The 22,015-nt window shown below is 47.2% G+C and overlaps 2 long non-coding RNA genes across 2 annotated transcripts in view; one reads left to right on the top strand and one right to left on the bottom strand.

Moving 5' to 3' along the window:
• Nucleotides 1-22,015, bottom strand: part of LOC310880202 — a 97,246-nt gene that overhangs the window by 5,808 nt on the left and 69,423 nt on the right. The window lies entirely within an intron of this gene.
• Nucleotides 151-21,830, top strand: LOC310880200. Its single transcript, XR_014571526.1, has 2 exons — nucleotides 151-278; nucleotides 21,729-21,830. It is a non-coding gene; the product is annotated as an uncharacterized lncRNA (long non-coding RNA).

Below are 22,015 nucleotides of genomic sequence, written 5' to 3'. Positions count from 1 at the left end.
GCAGGCCTGTTAGGATTTGTGTGGCTAAGCAGATGGCTAGAAGGGAGCCGAAGTTTCATCAGGCAGAGATGTTGGAGGGGGCGGGTAGGTCGATTAGGGAGTTGTTGATTATTTTTAGTAGGGGATGGGATTTGCGGATGTTAGGGGCCATTAGTGAGTCTGTGTGTTATTAGGATTATTACCAGGATGGAGAGGGCGAAGGATCCTAGGTAGGCCTTAATTAGCCCTGTGTGTATTGAGGTTGCGGCTTTGCTTGCGGCTACTTGTAGTTCAGCAAGGCCCTCTGGCCCTATTTTTTCGAGTCAGGAGAGGTCGATCAAGTGTAGGGCAATGTTTTGTCCCTTTTCTAGTAGGTTTTTGGAGAAGAATCGGTGTACTAGGGGGTTGAAGTACCCTAATGCAGAGGAGAAGTTTATGAGGGGGTTTGGTTTGGGGTGAGTGAGGGTGTGTGTTATGTTCGATAGTTCTAGGGCTAGGATGATTCCTAGGATTGTTATGAGGATGGCAGCGGTTTTGGTGATAAGGGGTATGGTTATTGGGGGGGTTTTGGTTGGTGTGATGAAAGAGGTAATGATTATTCCTGCTGTAATGCTGCCTAGGGCGAGTCGGGTTAGGGGGGCGGTGATTAGTGGGTTGTTTTCGTTTATTGATACTATTGGGGGGATTCGGGTTTGTCCAGCTTGGACTAGGATGGTTATGCGGATGCTGTAGGTTGCGGTGAATGCTGTGGCTATAAGGGTTAGGAGTAGGGCTCAAGTATTTAGGTATGATGTGTTTAAGCTTTCGATGATGAGGTCTTTTGAGTAGAATCCGGCTAGGAATGGGGTTCCTATCAGCGCCAGGTTTCCGATGGTTAGGCAGGAAGTAGTGACTGGGAGTATTTTCTGTAGGCCTCCTATCTTTCGGATATCTTGTTCTCCGTTTAGGTTGTGGATGATAGACCCTGAGCATAGGAATAGTATGGCTTTAAAGAAGGCATGGGTTGAGATGTGTAGGAAGGCTAGTTGTGGGAGGTTTAGTCCGATAGTGACTATTATTAGTCCTAGTTGGCTGGATGTTGAGAAAGCAATGATTTTTTTGATGTCATTTTGGGTTAGGGCGCATGTGGCAGCGAATAGGGTTGATAGAGCACCTAGGCATAGGCAGGCAGTTAGGGCTGTCTGGTTGGTGGCTAGCAGGGGGTGCATGCGGATGAGCAGGAAGATTCCGGCTACTACTATGGTACTGGAGTGCAGTAGGGCTGATACTGGGGTGGGGCCTTCTATTGCTGCGGGCAGTCATGGGTGGAGTCCAAATTGGGCGGATTTTCCTGCGGCTGCGAGGATTAATCCTATGAGGGGGAGGATTGGGGTTTGGTGGGGGTGTACGGCTTGTTGGATCTCTCAGGTGTTGAATGTTGAAGCTAGTCATGCTATGCTCAGGGTCAGTCCGACGTCTCCGATTCGGTTGTAGATTACGGCTTGTAGGGCGGCGGTGTTGGCATCTGCTCGGCCTTGTCATCAGCCGATGAGAAGGAAGGACATGATTCGTACTCCTTCCCAGCCTACGAATAGGAGGAATATGTTGTTTGCGGTTGTTAGGAGGAGTATGGCGACTAGGAATGTCAGTAGGTAGGTGAAAAATTTTGTTACGTATGGCTCTGAGGCCATGTATCATATGGCGAATTGTAGGATTGATCATGTTACAAATAGGGCGATTGGAAGAAATGTTATTGAGTATTGGTCTATTTTTAGGCTCAGGGGGATTTTAAAGTTTATAATGAATTTTCACTCCCAGTGGCAGGTGACAGATTCTATTCCCGAGTAGATGAATGCGGTTGTAGGGGCTAGGCTAATTAGGAATGCGGTTTTAACAGCGCGGGTGGTGGCTTGTGGGGTGTTTTTAAAGTTTTTAAATAGAAATGGCAGGATGATTGGGGTTAGGAGGATTGTCAGCGTGAGTAGTGTGAGGGAGTTGATTAGTAGTGTGGGGTTCACTCCTTTTACTTGGATTTGCACCAAGATGGGTGGTTCCTAAGACCAGTGGATTGCTGTTATCCTTTAAAAGTAAGGGGGCTGAGGTTTTAGGCTCAGATGTAAGAGTTAGCAGCTCTTGTTGGTTAAACCCTCCCCTCGGCAGGTAAGAAGGTTTGAACTTCTATTCTTAGAATCACAGTCTAATGTTTGGTTTAAACTATACTTGCATGAGGGGATTCCGGAGATCAGTTCGGGTTTGAGGATTAGGAGGAATATTGGGATAATGTGGAGTGTTATGAGCAGGTGTTCTCGCGTGGTTGAGTTTTGCATAGATGTGATGTGGGAGGGGATTGAGCCTCGTTGGGTCATTAGTAGTATGAATAAGGTGTAGGAGGCGGTTAGTAGGGTTGCGATTCCTGTTAGGATGATCGTGAAGGCAGATCAGTTGAATAAGGTGATTATAATGGTTAGCTCTGCTATGAGGTTTGTTGTTGGGGGTAAGGCTATGTTTGTTAGATTGGCCAGCAATCATCAGGTAGCTATGAGTGGTAGGAGAGGTTGTAGGCCTCGTGTGAGTAGTAGAATTCGGCTGTGCGTACGTTCATAGTTTGTGTTGGCTAGGCAGAATAGTATGGAGGAAGTTAGTCCATGGGAAATTATTAGGATCATTGCCCCTGAGAATGATCAGTGGGTTTGGATTATTCCTGCGGCGATAACTAGGCCTATGTGGCTAACGGATGAATAAGCGATTAGTGATTTTAGGTCTGTCTGTCGTAGGCAGATTGAGCTAGTCATTAGGGCGCCTCATAGGGCCAGGGTTAGGAAGGGGTAGTGCAGGAGGTTGGACAGTGGGCCCATAAATAGAGTGACTCGTATAATTCCGTATCCTCCTAGCTTTAGTAGTAGGGCGGCGAGGAGTATTGAGCCTGCGATGGGTGCTTCTACGTGGGCTTTTGGCAGTCAGAGGTGTAGGCCATATAGTGGGGCTTTTACTATGAATGCTATGAGCAGTGCTAGACCTGATAGTATTCCTGTCCATGAGGTGGATAGGGTTGGGTGGGTTAGTTGTAGGGTTGGCAGGTGCAGGGTGCCAATTTTCACGTATAGGTGTATGATTGTGATTAGCAGGGGTAGAGAGCTTACTAGCGTGTAGAATAGCAGGTAGATGCCAGCGCTTAGGCGTTCTGGTTGGTTCCCCCATCGGGTGATTAAGATTAGGGTGGGAATGAGGGTTGCTTCAAATGAGATGTAAAATAGTGCTAGTTCTGTGGTGGAAAAGGCTAGTAGGATGAATGGCTGGACTGCGACTAAGGTTGAGATAAAGATTCGTTTGCGTTGTAGGGGTTCTTGTTGCAGGTGGTTTTGGCTTGCTATGATTATGAGTGGGAGTAGTCAGCAGGATAGTACTAGGAGGGGGGATGAGATTTGGTCAATTCCTGTTCAGTTGGATAAAAATTTGTAGGGGTAGTAGGTTGGGATTAATCACTGTAGGCTTAGGGCAGCGATTAGGAGGCTGTATAAGGTGGTGTTAGTCCATAGAAATTTTGGTGGAGACAGCAGGGCTGTTGGAAGAAGTATGATTGTGGGTAGGATGATTTTTAGCATTGCAGGAGGTTTAGGTTGTGTAGATGGTCGGAGCCATGTGTGCGGGTGGAGGCTACTAGGATGGCCAGGCCTGTGCCCGCCTCACACGCTGAGAAGGTTAGCATGAGAATTGGTACCATGGTGAATGAGGAGACTTGGTTTTCGATGGATCATATTGATAGGCCTACGAATATCGATAATATTATGCTTTCAAGGCATAGTAGGGCGGATACTAGGTGGGTTCGGTGGAAGGCTAGTCCTAGTCCGCTGAAAATGAAGGCTGAGTAGAAGCTTAAATGTAGGGGCGACATAAGAAAGTTACAGGGTTGGCTGTAATCTGCTGGGTCGAAACCAGCTATCTTTTTGGTTAGACTAACTTTCTGTTATTCTGCTCATTCTAGGCCCCCTTGAATTCACTCGTAGGCCAGTCCGAGTGTTAGGAGAAGGAGGATCACTACAGTTCAGGTGAGGGTCATTAGGGGGGATTGGAGTTGGACGGCTCATGGCAGGGGGAGTAGGAGGGCGATTTCTAGGTCGAATAGGACGAACAGGATGGCTACTGAGGAAGAATCGGACTGAGAATGGTAATCGAGCAGATCCAAGTGGGTCGAATCCACATTCGTACGGTGAGAGTTTCTCTGAGTCGGGGTTTATTTGGGCGAGTCAGAAGTTTAATGCGGTTAGGGCGGCGCTTAGGATTGATGATAGGGCGAATATGAACATGAGTGCGTTCATTGCTCTCCTCTGGGTTTATACCAGATTCTAGAGATTGGAAGTCAATTGTAATTAATATACTAGAAGAGCAAGATCCTCATCAGTAGATGGTTATGTAGAGGAATAGTCAGATGACGTCTACGAAGTGTCAGTATCAGGCTGCTGCCTCGAATCCGAAGTGGTGGTCTGATGTAAAGTGGAACTTGATCAGTCGGAAGAGGCAGACGGTCAGGAAGGAGGATCCGATGATTACGTGGAGTCCGTGGAATCCAGTGGCAACGAAGAAGGTAGATCCGTAGACGCTATCGGCGATTGAGAATGGGGCTTCGTGGTATTCTATTGCTTGTAGGGCTGTGAAGTAGAATCCCAGGAGGATCGTTAGGGTTAGGGCGTGGATGGCGTGTTTTCGGTTTCCTTCTGTGATGCTGTGATGGGCTCACGTTACGGTAACGCCTGAGGCTAGTAGGATGGCTGTGTTTAGTAGGGGGACTTCTATCGGGTTGAGTGGTTTAATTCCTGTTGGGGGTCATTGGCCTCCTAGTTCTGGGGTTGGGGCCAGGCTCGAGTGGAAGAACGCTCAGAAGAACCCTAAGAAGAAGAATGCTTCGGATGTGATGAAAAGGATTATGCCGTATCGTAGGCCTTTTTGGACTGTGGGAGTGTGATGGCCTTGGAAGGTGCTTTCTCGTACAATGTCTCGTCATCATTGGAGTATTACTAGGAGTATTGAGATGAGGCCTAGGGTTAGTAGTATGGATGAGTTGTAGTGGAATCACATGATTAATCCTGAGGTTGTGAGTAGGGCGGCGGCTGCCCCGAAGATTGGTCAAGGGCTTGGGTCAACTATGTGGTATGAGTGTGCTTGGTGTGCCATTAGATGTTTTCTTGTAAGTATAGGCTTAGAAGGAGCACGAAGACGTAGGCCTGGATTATGGCTACTGCTACTTCTAGGATGGTTAGGAGTAGTAGGATGATTATTGTTAGGATGGATACTGCAGGAAGGGTGGGTATTAATGCAATGGAGGCTGTAGAGATGAGTTGGATGAGTAAGTGTCCTGCTGTAAGGTTGGCTGTAAGGCGGACTCCGAGGGCTAGGGGGCGGATTAGTAGGCTGGTTGTTTCGATCAGGATTAGTGCGGGGATTAGGGGTGTAGGGGTACCTTCGGGTAATAGGTGGGCTAAAGAGGCTGATGGTTGGTTTCGTAGGCCTGTTAGTAGTGTGGCGAGCCATAGTGGGAAGGCTAGGGCTATGTTCATAGATAGTTGGGTGGTTGGGGTGAATGTATATGGAAGGAGGCCTAGAAGGTCGATTGTAAGAAGTATGATTATTAGGGATGTAAATATTATGGCTCATTTGTGGCCATTTTTGTTGAGTGGGACTATTAGTTGTTTTGTGATTAGGTGAAGGAGTCATGTTTGGATAGTAGAAAGGCGGTTGTTGATTCATGGGTTGTTTGGGGACGGGAATAGTAGGGCTGGGAAGAGTAGGGATAGTAGGATTAAGGGGATGCCGAATAGATTGGGGCTGGAAAATTGGTCAAAGAAGCTTAGGTTCATGGTCAGGATCATGGTGTGGGTTTGGTAGTGAGGGAGGTCTTATTTGATGGGGGGTTGGTTGTGGTGAAGGCTAGTAGTTTTGGTTGGATGAGGAGTGCTAGGGTTAATCAGGTTATAATTATGATTGAAAATCATGGTGCGGGGTTAAGCTGTGGCATATCATTAAGGAGGGGGAAGTCCCTCTTTGGCTAGCTTAAAAGGCTAGTGCTGTTGCATAGCTTCTTAATGATTAGGATGATGATAGAAGGGACGATCAGGCCTCGAAATGTGGGAGTGGGGTTGATTCTACTACAATGGGTATGTAGCTGTGATTAGCCCCGCAAATTTCTGAGCATTGTCCGTAAAAAATCCCAGGCCGGGTGGTAATGAATGAAGTTTGGTTTAGTCGGCCTGGGATTGCGTCTGTTTTAACTCCGAGCGTTGGGACTGCTCAGGAGTGGAGTACGTCTCCTGCAGTAATGATCACGCGGATGGGGGATTCTATTGGGATAACTACGCGGTGGTCAACTTCTAGCAGTCGGAAGTGGCCGTTGGGTAAGTCTGGGGTGGGCACTATGTAGGAGTCGAATGATAGGTCTTTGAAGTCTGTGTATTCGTAGCTTCAGTATCATTGGTGGTCGATGGCTTTTAGGGTGAGGTCTGGTTCATCGATTTTGTCCATTATGTAGAGGATTTGTAGGGATGGGAGGGCGAGGAGTACCAGGACGATAGCAGGTAGGATTGTCCAGATCAGCTCTACTTCTTGGGCGTCTACAGCATTGGACGAGAGTTTTTCTGTTAGTATGTGGGCTAAAAGGTAGAGAACTAGGCTGCAGATAGCTAGGGCAACGATTAGGGCGTGGTCGTGGAATTCAACGAGTTCTTCTATGATGGGTGATGAGGCGTCTTGGAATCCTAGTTGGGAGTGGTTGGCCACATGAGATGTACAGGATTTTTACCTGTGATTTAGTCTTGACAAGGCTATGTAATTGGTTTACTAACGTCTCATAAGAAAGAAGCATGAGCGGTTAATGCAGTTGGCTTGAAACCAGCATGTGAGGGTTCGATTCCTTCCTTTCTTGTACTTGGACGAAGGCCGGTTCCTCGAAAGTATGGTATGGGGGAGGGCAGCCGTGGATTCATTCAGCGTTTGTGGTAGTTAGTTCTGGTTGTAGGACTTTTCGTTTGGCCGAAAAGGCTTCTCAGATGATGAATATTAGTATGATTACGGCTACTATTGAGATTAGGGAGCCGATGGAGGAAATGGTGTTTCATAGTGTGTAGGCGTCGGGATAGTCCGAGTATCGTCGGGGTATTCCTGCTAGGCCTAGGAAGTGCTGGGGGAAGAACGTTAGGTTTACTCCTGTAAATATTACCCCGAAGTGGGCTTTTGCTCATGTTTGGTGTAGGGTAAACCCAGTGAGTAGTGGGAATCAGTGAGTAAATCCTGCTAGAATGGCAAAGACGGCGCCTATGGATAGGACGTAGTGGAAGTGGGCAACTACGTAGTACGTGTCGTGCAGGGCGATGTCTAGGGAAGAGTTTGCAAGAACGATTCCTGTTAATCCTCCGATGGTAAATAGGAAGATAAATCCTAGAGCTCATAGTATTGGGGGGGTCTCATTTGATTGTTCCTCCGTGCAGGGTGGCTAGTCAGCTAAATACTTTGATTCCGGTAGGGATGGCAATGATTATAGTGGCTGATGTAAAGTAGGCTCGGGTATCAACGTCTATTCCTACTGTAAACATGTGGTGAGCTCAGACGATGAATCCTAGGAAGCCGATGGATAGTATGGCTCAGACTATTCCCATGTAGCCGAAGGGCTCCTTTTTGCCTGAGTAGTACGTGACTACGTGTGAGATGATTCCGAACCCCGGTAGGATCAGAATATAGACTTCTGGGTGTCCGAAGAATCAGAATAGGTGTTGGTACAGGATTGGGTCTCCTCCTCCAGCGGGGTCGAAGAATGTGGTGTTTAGGTTTCGATCAGTTAGTAATATTGTAATACCGGCGGCGAGTACGGGGAGTGATAGAAGGAGTAGGATGGCGGTAATTAGTACGGATCAGACAAATAGTGTCCACTTCCACTACGTCCTATCCATAGGCGCCGTCTTTGCCATTCTAGCAGGATTTACTCACTGATTCCCACTACTCACTGGGTTTACCCTACACCAAACATGAGCAAAAGCCCACTTCGGGGTAATATTTACAGGAGTAAACCTAACGTTCTTCCCCCAGCACTTCCTAGGCCTAGCAGGAATACCCCGACGATACTCGGACTATCCCGACGCCTACACACTATGAAACACCATTTCCTCCTAGTCCTAGGACTTAGAGAAACTCCAGTACTAAAAATAGTAAACACAAGCAATAATTTCATATACTTCACTCTCACTCACCACTCAACTATCAGCTAACCACACCCCCGTCCACATAGCTTAACACAAAGCATGGCACTGAAGTTGCCAAGATGGCATAAAACATGCCTGCGGACAAAAGACTTAGTCCTAACCTTACGGTTGGTTTTTGCTAAATATATACATGCAAGTATCCGCGCCCCAGTGTAAACGCCCTCGACCACCTACCCCCATACAGGCCTTGAGGAGCGGGTATCAGGCACACCCAAGTAGTAGCCCAAGACGCCTCGCTAAGCCACGCCCCCACGGGTATTCAGCAGTAATTAACATTAAGCAATGAGTGCAAACTTGACTTAGTTATAGCAACAGCCTAACTTCAAGGGTTGGTAAATCTTGTGCCAGCCACCGCGGTCATACAAGAAACCCAAATCAACCGTCCTATTGACACGGCGTAAAGAGTGGTAAAATGCCTATCCTAGCTAACTAAGATCAAAATGCAACTGAGCTGTCATAAGCCCAAGATGCACCTAAACACACCATTAAGATGATCTTAGGAACTAACGACTGATTTAAACCCACGAAAGCCAGGGCCCAAACTGGGATTAGATACCCCACTATGCCTGGCCCTAAATCTTGATACTTACTTTACCGAAGTATCCGCCAGAGAACTACGAGCACAAACGCTTAAAACTCTAAGGACTTGGCGGTGCCCCAAACCCACCTAGAGGAGCCTGTTCTACAATCGATAATCCCCGATTAACCCAACCACCCCTTGCCAACACAGCCTACATACCGCCGTCGCCAGCCCACCTCGAATGAGAGCACAACAGTGGACACAATAGCACCCCGCTAATAAGACAGGTCAAGGTATAGCCTATGGAGTGGAAGAAATGGGCTACATTCCCTATTCATAGGGCACACGGAAAGAAGCGTGAAACCACTTCTGGAAGGCGGATTTAGCAGTAAAGTGGGACAATAGAGCCTACTTTAAGCCGGCCCTGGGGCACGTACATACCGCCCGTCACCCTCCTCAAAAGCCACATCCCACATAACTAATACCATAAATACGCTGAAGATGAGGTAAGTCGTAACAAGGTAAGTGTACCGGAAGGTGTACTTAGAATATCAAGACGTAGCTATAACACCAAAGCACTCAGCTTACACCTGAAAGATATCTACTAGACCGGATCGTCTTGAAGCCCCCCCTCTAGCTCAACCACACAAATAGTACACCAAAACTAAAGAATTTACTAAACTAATTAAACTAAAGCATTTTACAGTCTTAGTATAGGCGATAGAAAAGACACTTAGACGCGATAGAGACCCCAGTACCGTAAGGGAAAGATGAAATAGCAGTGAAACAATCAAAGCGACAGACAGCAAAGATCAACCCTTGTACCTTTTGCATCATGGTTTAGCGAGAACAACCAAGCAAAGTGAACTAAAGTTTGCCCCCCCGAAACCCAAGCGAGCTACTTTCAAGCAGTTAAAGAGAGCAAACCCGTCTCTGTTGCAAAAGAGTGGGATGACTTGTCAGTAGAGGTGAAAAGCCAACCGAGCTGGGTGATAGCTGGTTACCTGTGAAACGAATCTAAGTTCCCCCTTAATCCTCCCTACCGGACATCCTGAACCCTAATGAGATGATTAAGAGCTATTTAATGGAGGGACAGCTCCATTAAAAAAGGACACAACCTCGACTAGCGGATAATTCTTACTACTGATCCTACCGTGGGCCCTAAAGCAGCCATCAAAAAAGAGTGCGTCAAAGCTCCACCACCTAAAAATACCAAAATAAGATGATTCCCTTATCACAAACAGGTCAACCTATGAATATAGGAGAATTAATGCTAAAATAAGTAACTCAGGGCCACACCCCTCTAACGGCGCAAGCTTACATAGAAACATTATTAACAGACCTAGACAGATACAAAAACCCCTACAAGACCACGTATTAACTAACCCTGTTAACCCGACTCAGGAGCGCCTATAAGAGCGATTAAAATCTGTGAAAGGAACTCGGCAAATTAATAAGGCCCGACTGTTTACCAAAAACATAGCCTTCAGCAAATTAAACAAGTATTGAAGGTGATGCCTGCCCGGTGACTTAGGTTTAACGGCCGCGGTATCCTAACCGTGCAAAGGTAGCGCAATCAATTGTCCCATAAATCGAGACTTGTATGAATGGCTAAACGAGGTCTTAACTGTCTCTCACAGATAATCAGTGAAATTGATCTCCCCGTGCAAAAGCGGGGATGTGAACATAAGACGAGAAGACCCTGTGGAACTTAAAAATCAACGACCACCGCGAATCCTCAATCAACCCCACTGGGGCCACTACCATCGCAGAGCCTGGTCGATATTTTTCGGTTGGGGCGACCTTGGAGGAGAACAAATCCTCCAAAAACAAGACCATACCTCTTTACCTAGAGCTACCCCTCAAAGTGCTAACAGTGACCAGACCCAATATAATTGATTAATGGACCAAGCTACCCCAGGGATAACAGCGCAATCCCCCTCAAGAGCCCATATCGACAGGGGGGTTTACGACCTCGATGTTGGATCAGGACATCCTAATGGTGCAGCCGCTATTAAGGGTTCGTTTGTTCAACGATTAACAGTCCTACGTGATCTGAGTTCAGACCGGAGCAATCCAGGTCGGTTTCTATCTATGACACACTCTCCCCAGTACGAAAGGACCGGGAAAGTGGGGCCAATACCACAAGCACGCCCCCCCCCTCTAAGCAGTGAAACCAACTAAACCGTGAAGAGGGCCTTCCCCCACCACTTTCAATCCTAGAAAAGGACCAGCTAGAGTGGCAGAGCCCGGCAAGTGCAGAAGGCTTAAGCCCTTTCCCCAGAGGTTCAAATCCTCTCCCTAGCTTCACCCATGATTCAAATAACAACACTAAGCTGCCTCATTATATCCCTCCTATACATCATCCCAATCCTGATTGCCGTAGCCTTCCTAACCCTAGTAGAACGGAAAATCCTAAGCTACATACAATCCCGCAAAGGCCCTAACGTTGTCGGGCCTTTTGGCCTACTTCAACCATTTGCGGACGGACTGAAACTATTTACCAAAGAGCCCATCCGACCCTCTACCTCTTCCCCACTTCTATTCATTCTGATACCAATACTAGCCCTTGTCCTAGCCCTCACCACTTGAGCACCACTACCACTCCCATTTCCCCTAGCAGATCTAAACCTCGGAGTTCTCTTCCTAATAGCCATGTCAAGCCTAGCCGTCTACTCAGTCCTATGATCAGGCTGAGCCTCGAACTCAAAATACGCACTAATCGGAGCCCTACGGGCAGTAGCACAGACCATTTCATACGAAGTGACACTGGCCATAATCCTGCTATCAATAATCATACTAAGCGGAAGCTACACACTCAGCTCCTTTGCCGTCGCACAGGAGCCTCTATACTTCATTTTCTCCTCATGACCCCTAGCAATAATATGATACGTATCCACCCTAGCAGAGACAAACCGAGCTCCTTTTGACCTCACAGAGGGTGAATCTGAGCTAGTCTCAGGGTTTAATGTTGAATACGCCGCAGGACCCTTCGCCTTATTCTTCCTAGCTGAATATGCGAACATTATGCTAATAAATACACTTACAGCCATCATATTCCTAAACCCAAGCGCCCTAGGGCCACCCACAGAACTATTCCCCGTCATCCTAGCCACAAAAGTCCTCCTACTATCTTCTGGTTTCTTATGGGTCCGAGCTTCATACCCACGATTCCGATATGACCAACTAATGCACCTACTATGAAAAAACTTCCTACCCCTCACACTAGCTCTGTGCCTCTGACACATCAGCATACCTATCTGCTATGCAGGCCTACCTCCTTACATAAGGAAATGTGCCTGAACTACAAAGGGTCACTATGATAAAGTGAACATAGAGGTATAACAGCCCTCTCATTTCCTGTTGACCTTAGAAAAGTAGGAATTGAACCCACACAAGAGAAATCAAAATTCTCCATACTTCCCTTATATTATTTTCTAGTAGAGTCAGCTAATCAAGCTATCGGGCCCATACCCCGAAAATGATGGTTTAACCCCCTCCTCTACTAATGAACCCTTACGCGACCCCAATCATAACCTTCAGCCTCATCTTGGGCACCACAATCACAATTTCCAGCAACCACTGAGTTCTGGCCTGGACAGGACTGGAGATCAACGCACTAGCCATCATTCCCCTAATTGCCAAATCCCACCACCCACGAGCAGTAGAAGCCGCAACGAAATACTTCCTAACCCAAGCAGCTGCTTCCGCCCTGGTCCTATTCTCTAGCATAACCAATGCCTGAGTCACCGGCCAATGAGACATCACACAAATAAACCACCCAACCTCCTGTCTACTACTGACAGCAGCAATCGCTATTAAACTGGGCCTAGTGCCATTTCACTTCTGATTCCCAGAAGTACTACAAGGATCGCCACTAATAACAGCCCTGCTACTCTCGACCCTCATAAAATTCCCCCCACTAACCCTGCTCCTACTAACATCCAAATCCCTCGACCCAGCTCTACTCACCGCCATGGCCCTAGCCTCAACAGCACTAGGAGGCTGAATAGGACTGAACCAAACACAAACACGCAAAATCCTAGCCTTCTCGTCCATCTCCCACTTAGGCTGAATCGCCATCATCCTAGTTTACAGCCCCAAATTGGCCTTACTTACCTTCTACCTATACACAATCATAACATCAGCCGTATTCCTAGCCCTTAACAAAATCAAAGCCCTTAACCTATCCATGATCACAACCTCATGAACAAAAACCCCAGTGCTAAACGCCACCCTAATACTAGTACTTTTATCCCTAGCAGGCCTCCCCCCATTAACAGGCTTTATACCAAAGTGACTTATCATCCAAGAACTAACTAAACAGGAAATAACACCAGCAGCCATGGCAATTGCCATGCTATCACTGCTCAGCCTCTTCTTCTACCTACGCCTCGCATACCACTCAACAATTACCCTTCCCCCCAACTCCTCTAACCACATAAAACAATGATACACTAGCAAAGCCCCAAGCACACCTACTGCGGTCCTTGCCTCACTATCAATCCTCTTACTTCCCCTGTCCCCAATAATACATGCCATTGTCTAGAAACTTAGGATAACACCCCAAACCGAAGGCCTTCAAAGCCTTAAATAAGAGTTAAACCCTCTTAGTTTCTGCACATTAAGACTTACAGAATATTAACCTGTATCTTCTGAATGCAAGTCAGACGCTTTAATTAAGCTAAAGCCTCCCTAGACAGATGGGCTTCGATCCCACAAAACTCTAGTTAACAGCTAAATGCCTAAACCAATTGGCTTCTGCCTACAAAGACCCTGACGCACCCTAGTGCGCATCGATGAGCTTGCAACTCAACATGAATTTCACTACAGAGCCGATAAGAAGAGGAATTAAACCTCTGTAAAAAGGACTACAGCCTAACGCTTCAACACTCAGCCATCTTACCCGTCACCTTCATCAACCGATGACTATTTTCCACTAACCATAAGGATATTGGCACCCTGTACCTCATCTTCGGGGCATGAGCAGGAATAGTCGGCACCGCACTCAGCCTATTAATCCGCGCAGAACTAGGACAACCAGGAACTCTCCTAGGCGACGACCAAATTTACAATGTAATCGTTACCGCTCACGCCTTTGTAATAAGCTTCTTTATAGTCATACCCATCATGATCGGAGGATTCGGCAACTGATTAGTCCCCCTCATAATCGGTGCCCCCGACATAGCATTCCCGCGAATAAACAACATAAGCTTTTGACTCCTCCCCCCATCATTCCTCCTCCTACTAGCCTCATCCACTGTAGAAGCTGGCGCCGGCACAGGCTGAACTGTCTACCCTCCCCTAGCAGGTGACCTTGCCCACGCCGGAGCTTCAGTAGACCTGGCTATCTTCTCACTCCACTTAGCCGGTATCTCCTCCATCCTTGGGGCCATCAACTTTATCACCACAGCCATCAACATAAAACCCCCCGCACTCTCACAATACCAAACCCCACTATTTGTCTGATCCGTACTAATTACCGCCATCCTACTCCTTCTATCACTCCCCGTACTCGCCGCCGGTATTACAATATTACTAACTGATCGAAACCTAAACACCACATTCTTCGACCCCGCTGGAGGAGGAGACCCAATCCTGTACCAACACCTATTCTGATTCTTCGGACACCCAGAAGTCTATATTCTGATCCTACCGGGGTTCGGAATCATCTCACACGTAGTCACGTACTACTCAGGCAAAAAGGAGCCCTTCGGCTACATGGGAATAGTCTGAGCCATACTATCCATCGGCTTCCTAGGATTCATCGTCTGAGCTCACCACATGTTTACAGTAGGAATAGACGTTGATACCCGAGCCTACTTTACATCAGCCACTATAATCATTGCCATCCCTACCGGAATCAAAGTATTTAGCTGACTAGCCACCCTGCACGGAGGAACAATCAAATGAGACCCCCCCAATACTATGAGCTCTAGGATTTATCTTCCTATTTACCATCGGAGGATTAACAGGAATCGTTCTTGCAAACTCTTCCCTAGACATCGCCCTGCACGACACGTACTACGTAGTTGCCCACTTCCACTACGTCCTATCCATAGGCGCCGTCTTTGCCATTCTAGCAGGATTTACTCACTGATTCCCACTACTCACTGGGTTTACCCTACACCAAACATGAGCAAAAGCCCACTTCGGGGTAATATTTACAGGAGTAAACCTAACGTTCTTCCCCCAGCACTTCCTAGGCCTAGCAGGAATACCCCGACGATACTCGGACTATCCCGACGCCTACACACTATGAAACACCATTTCCTCCATCGGCTCCCTAATCTCAATAGTAGCCGTAATCATACTAATATTCATCATCTGAGAAGCCTTTCCGGCCAAACGAAAAGTCCTACAACCAGAACTAACTACCACAAACGTTGAATGAATCCACGGCTGCCCTCCCCCATACCATACTTTCGAGGAACCGGCCTTCGTCCAAGTACAAGAAAGGAAGGAATCAAACCCTCACATGCTGGTTTCAAGCCAACTGCATTAACCGCTCATGCTTCTTTCTTATGAGACGTTAGTAAACCAATTACATAGCCTTGTCAAGACTAAATCACAGGTAAAAATCCTGTACATCTCATGTGGCCAACCACTCCCAACTAGGATTCCAAGACGCCTCATCACCCATCATAGAAGAACTCGTTGAATTCCACGACCACGCCCTAATCGTTGCCCTAGCTATCTGCAGCCTAGTTCTCTACCTTTTAGCCCACATACTAACAGAAAAACTCTCGTCCAATGCTGTAGACGCCCAAGAAGTAGAGCTGATCTGGACAATCCTACCTGCTATCGTCCTGGTACTCCTCGCCCTCCCATCCCTACAAATCCTCTACATAATGGACAAAATCGATGAACCAGACCTCACCCTAAAAGCCATCGACCACCAATGATACTGAAGCTACGAATACACAGACTTCAAAGACCTATCATTCGACTCCTACATAGTGCCCACCCCAGACTTACCCAACGGCCACTTCCGACTGCTAGAAGTTGACCACCGCGTAGTTATCCCAATAGAATCCCCCATCCGCGTGATCATTACTGCAGGAGACGTACTCCACTCCTGAGCAGTCCCAACGCTCGGAGTTAAAACAGACGCAATCCCAGGCCGACTAAACCAAACTTCATTCATTACCACCCGGCCTGGGATTTTTTACGGACAATGCTCAGAAATTTGCGGGGCTAATCACAGCTACATACCCATTGTAGTAGAATCAACCCCACTCCCACATTTCGAGGCCTGATCGTCCCTTCTATCATCATCCTAATCATTAAGAAGCTATGCAACAGCACTAGCCTTTTAAGCTAGCCAAAGAGGGACTTCCCCCTCCTTAATGATATGCCACAGCTTAACCCCGCACCATGATTTTCAATCATAATTATAACCTGATTAACCCTAGCACTCCTCATCCAACCAAAACTACTAGCCTTCACCACAACCAACCCCCCATCAAATAAGACCTCCCTCACTACCAAACCCACACCATGATCCTGACCATGAACCTAAGCTTCTTTGACCAATTTTCCAGCCCCAATCTATTCGGCATCCCCTTAATCCTACTATCCCTACTCTTCCCAGCCCTACTATTCCCGTCCCCAAACAACCCATGAATCAACAACCGCCTTTCTACTATCCAAACATGACTCCTTCACCTAATCACAAAACAACTAATAGTCCCACTCAACAAAAATGGCCACAAATGAGCCATAATATTTACATCCCTAATAATCATACTTCTTACAATCAACCTTCTAGGCCTCCTTCCATATACATTCACCCCAACCACCCAACTATCTATGAACATAGCCCTAGCCTTCCCACTATGGCTCGCCACACTACTAACAGGCCTACGAAACCAACCATCAGCCTCTTTAGCCCACCTATTACCCGAAGGTACCCCTACACCCCTAATCCCCGCACTAATCCTGATCGAAACAACCAGCCTACTAATCCGCCCCCTAGCCCTCGGAGTCCGCCTTACAGCCAACCTTACAGCAGGACACTTACTCATCCAACTCATCTCTACAGCCTCCATTGCATTAATACCCACCCTTCCTGCAGTATCCATCCTAACAATAATCATCCTACTACTCCTAACCATCCTAGAAGTAGCAGTAGCCATAATCCAGGCCTACGTCTTCGTGCTCCTTCTAAGCCTATACTTACAAGAAAACATCTAATGGCACACCAAGCACACTCATACCACATAGTTGACCCAAGCCCTTGACCAATCTTCGGGGCAGCCGCCGCCCTACTCACAACCTCAGGATTAATCATGTGATTCCACTACAACTCATCCATACTACTAACCCTAGGCCTCATCTCAATACTCCTAGTAATACTCCAATGATGACGAGACATTGTACGAGAAAGCACCTTCCAAGGCCATCACACTCCCACAGTCCAAAAAGGCCTACGATACGGCATAATCCTTTTCATCACATCCGAAGCATTCTTCTTCTTAGGGTTCTTCTGAGCGTTCTTCCACTCGAGCCTGGCCCCAACCCCAGAACTAGGAGGCCAATGACCCCCAACAGGAATTAAACCACTCAACCCGATAGAAGTCCCCCTACTAAACACAGCCATCCTACTAGCCTCAGGCGTTACCGTAACGTGAGCCCATCACAGCATCACAGAAGGAAACCGAAAACACGCCATCCACGCCCTAACCCTAACGATCCTCCTGGGATTCTACTTCACAGCCCTACAAGCAATAGAATACCACGAAGCCCCATTCTCAATCGCCGATAGCGTCTACGGATCTACCTTCTTCGTTGCCACTGGATTCCACGGACTCCACGTAATCATCGGATCCTCCTTCCTGACCGTCTGCCTCTTCCGACTGATCAAGTTCCACTTTACATCAGACCACCACTTCGGATTCGAGGCAGCAGCCTGATACTGACACTTCGTAGACGTCATCTGACTATTCCTCTACATAACCATCTACTGATGAGGATCTTGCTCTTCTAGTATATTAATTACAATTGACTTCCAATCTCTAGAATCTGGTATAAACCCAGAGGAGAGCAATGAACGCACTCATGTTCATATTCGCCCTATCATCAATCCTAAGCGCCGCCCTAACCGCATTAAACTTCTGACTCGCCCAAATAAACCCCGACTCAGAGAAACTCTCACCGTACGAATGTGGATTCGACCCACTTGGATCTGCTCGATTACCATTCTCAGTCCGATTCTTCCTCAGTAGCCATCCTGTTCGTCCTATTCGACCTAGAAATCGCCCTCCTACTCCCCCTGCCATGAGCCGTCCAACTCCAATCCCCCCTAATGACCCTCACCTGAACTGTAGTGATCCTCCTTCTCCTAACACTCGGACTGGCCTACGAGTGAATTCAAGGGGGCCTAGAATGAGCAGAATAACAGAAAGTTAGTCTAACCAAAAAGATAGCTGGTTTCGACCCAGCAGATTACAGCCAACCCTGTAACTTTCTTATGTCGCCCCTACATTTAAGCTTCTACTCAGCCTTCATTTTCAGCGGACTAGGACTAGCCTTCCACCGAACCCACCTAGTATCCGCCCTACTATGCCTTGAAAGCATAATATTATCGATATTCGTAGGCCTATCAATATGATCCATCGAAAACCAAGTCTCCTCATTCACCATGGTACCAATTCTCATGCTAACCTTCTCAGCGTGTGAGGCGGGCACAGGCCTGGCCATCCTAGTAGCCTCCACCCGCACACATGGCTCCGACCATCTACACAACCTAAACCTCCTGCAATGCTAAAAATCATCCTACCCACAATCATACTTCTTCCAACAGCCCTGCTGTCTCCACCAAAATTTCTATGGACTAACACCACCTTATACAGCCTCCTAATCGCTGCCCTAAGCCTACAGTGATTAATCCCAACCTACTACCCCTACAAATTTTTATCCAACTGAACAGGAATTGACCAAATCTCATCCCCCCTCCTAGTACTATCCTGCTGACTACTCCCACTCATAATCATAGCAAGCCAAAACCACCTGCAACAAGAACCCCTACAACGCAAACGAATCTTTATCTCAACCTTAGTCGCAGTCCAGCCATTCATCCTACTAGCCTTTTCCACCACAGAACTAGCACTATTTTACATCTCATTTGAAGCAACCCTCATTCCCACCCTAATCTTAATCACCCGATGGGGGAACCAACCAGAACGCCTAAGCGCTGGCATCTACCTGCTATTCTACACGCCAGTAAGCTCTCTACCCCTGCTAATCACAATCATACACCTATACGTGAAAATTGGCACCCTGCACCTGCCAACCCTACAACTAACCCACCCAACCCTATCCACCTCATGGACAGGAATACTATCAGGTCTAGCACTGCTCATAGCATTCATAGTAAAAGCCCCACTATACGGCCTACACCTCTGACTGCCAAAAGCCCACGTAGAAGCACCCATCGCAGGCTCAATACTCCTCGCCGCCCTACTACTAAAGCTAGGAGGATACGGAATTATACGAGTCACTCTATTTATGGGCCCACTGTCCAACCTCCTGCACTACCCCTTCCTAACCCTGGCCCTATGAGGCGCCCTAATGACTAGCTCAATCTGCCTACGACAGACAGACCTAAAATCACTAATCGCTTATTCATCCGTTAGCCACATAGGCCTAGTTATCGCCGCAGGAATAATCCAAACCCACTGATCATTCTCAGGGGCAATGATCCTAATAATTTCCCATGGACTAACCTCCTCCATACTATTCTGCCTAGCCAACACAAACTATGAACGTACGCACAGCCGAATTCTACTACTCACACGAGGCCTACAACCTCTCCTACCACTCATAGCTACCTGATGATTGCTGGCCAATCTAACAAACATAGCCTTACCCCCAACAACAAACCTCATAGCAGAGCTAACCATTATAATCACCTTATTCAACTGATCTGCCTTCACGATCATCCTAACAGGAATCGCAACCCTACTAACCGCCTCCTACACCTTATTCATACTACTAATGACCCAACGAGGCTCAATCCCCTCCCACATCACATCTATGCAAAACTCAACCACGCGAGAACACCTGCTCATAACACTCCACATTATCCCAATATTCCTCCTAATCCTCAAACCCGAACTGATCTCCGGAATCCCCTCATGCAAGTATAGTTTAAACCAAACATTAGACTGTGATTCTAAGAATAGAAGTTCAAACCTTCTTACCTGCCGAGGGGAGGGTTTAACCAACAAGAGCTGCTAACTCTTACATCTGAGCCTAAAACCTCAGCCCCCTTACTTTTAAAGGATAACAGCAATCCACTGGTCTTAGGAACCACCCATCTTGGTGCAAATCCAAGTAAAAGGAGTGAACCCCACACTACTAATCAACTCCCTCACACTACTCACCCTGACAATCCTCCTAACCCCAATCATCCTGCCATTTCTATTTAAAAACTTTAAAAACACCCCACAAGCCACCACCCGCGCTGTTAAAACCTCATTCCTAATTAGCCTAGCCCCTACAACCGCATTCATCTACTCGGGAATAGAATCTGTCACCTGCCACTGGGAGTGAAAATTCATTATAAACTTTAAAATCCCCCTGAGCCTAAAAATAGACCAATACTCAATAACATTTCTTCCAATCGCCCTATTTGTAACATGATCAATCCTACAATTCGCCATATGATACATGGCCTCAGAGCCATACGTAACAAAATTTTTCACCTACCTACTGACATTCCTAGTCGCCATACTCCTCCTAACAACCGCAAACAACATATTCCTCCTATTCGTAGGCTGGGAAGGAGTACGAATCATGTCCTTCCTTCTCATCGGCTGATGACAAGGACTGATCCTGAGCATAGCATGACTAGCTTCAACATTCAACACCTGAGAGATCCAACAAGCCGTACACCCCCACCAAACCCCAATCCTCCCCCTCATAGGATTAATCCTCGCAGCCGCAGGAAAATCCGCCCAATTTGGACTCCACCCATGACTGCCCGCAGCAATAGAAGGCCCCACCCCAGTATCAGCCCTACTGCACTCCAGTACCATAGTAGTAGCCGGAATCTTCCTGCTCATCCACATGCACCCCCTGCTAGCCACCAACCAGACAGCCCTAACTGCCTGCCTATGCCTAGGTGCTCTATCAACCCTATTCGCTGCCACATGCGCCCTAACCCAAAATGACATCAAAAAAATCATTGCTTTCTCAACATTCAGCCAACTAGGACTAATAATAGTCACTATCGGACTAAACCTCCCACAACTAGCCTTCCTACACATCTCAACCCATGCCTTCTTTAAAGCCATACTATTCCTATGCTCAGGGTCTATCATCCACAACCTAAACGGAGAACAAGATATCCGAAAGATAGGAGGCCTACAGAAAATACTCCCAGTCACTACTTCCTGCCTAACCATCGGAAACCTGGCGCTGATAGGAACCCCATTCCTAGCCGGATTCTACTCAAAAGACCTCATCATCGAAAGCTTAAACACATCATACCTAAATACTTGAGCCCTACTCCTAACCCTTATAGCCACAGCATTCACCGCAACCTACAGCATCCGCATAACCATCCTAGTCCAAGCTGGACAAACCCGAATCCCCCCAATAGTATCAATAAACGAAAACAACCCACTAATCACCGCCCCCCTAACCCGACTCGCCCTAGGCAGCATTACAGCAGGAATAATCATTACCTCTTTCATCACACCAACCAAAACCCCCCCAATAACCATACCCCTTATCACCAAAACCGCTGCCATCCTCATAACAATCCTAGGAATCATCCTAGCCCTAGAACTATCGAACATAACACACACCCTCACTCACCCCAAACCAAACCCCCTCATAAACTTCTCCTCTGCATTAGGGTACTTCAACCCCCTAGTACACCGATTCTTCTCCAAAAACCTACTAGAAAAGGGACAAAACATTGCCCTACACTTGATCGACCTCTCCTGACTCAAAAAAATAGGGCCAGAGGGCCTTGCTGAACTACAAGTAGCCGCAAGCAAAGCCGCAACCTCAATACACACAGGGCTAATTAAGGCCTACCTAGGATCCTTCGCCCTCTCCATCCTGGTAATAATCCTAATAACACACAGACTCACTAATGGCCCCTAACATCCGCAAATCCCATCCCCTACTAAAAATAATCAACAACTCCCTAATCGACCTACCCGCCCCCTCCAACATCTCTGCCTGATGAAACTTCGGCTCCCTTCTAGCCATCTGCTTAGCCACACAAATCCTAACAGGCCTGCTACTAGCCATACACTACACCGCAGACACTTCACTC

Source organism: Anser anser (genome assembly GCF_964211835.1).
Source record: "Anser anser genome assembly, chromosome: 12".
Taxonomy (NCBI): Eukaryota; Metazoa; Chordata; class Aves; order Anseriformes; family Anatidae; genus Anser; species Anser anser.
The sequence above is the reverse complement of the archived record's forward strand: the minus strand, read 5'-3'. Positions and strand labels throughout refer to the sequence as shown.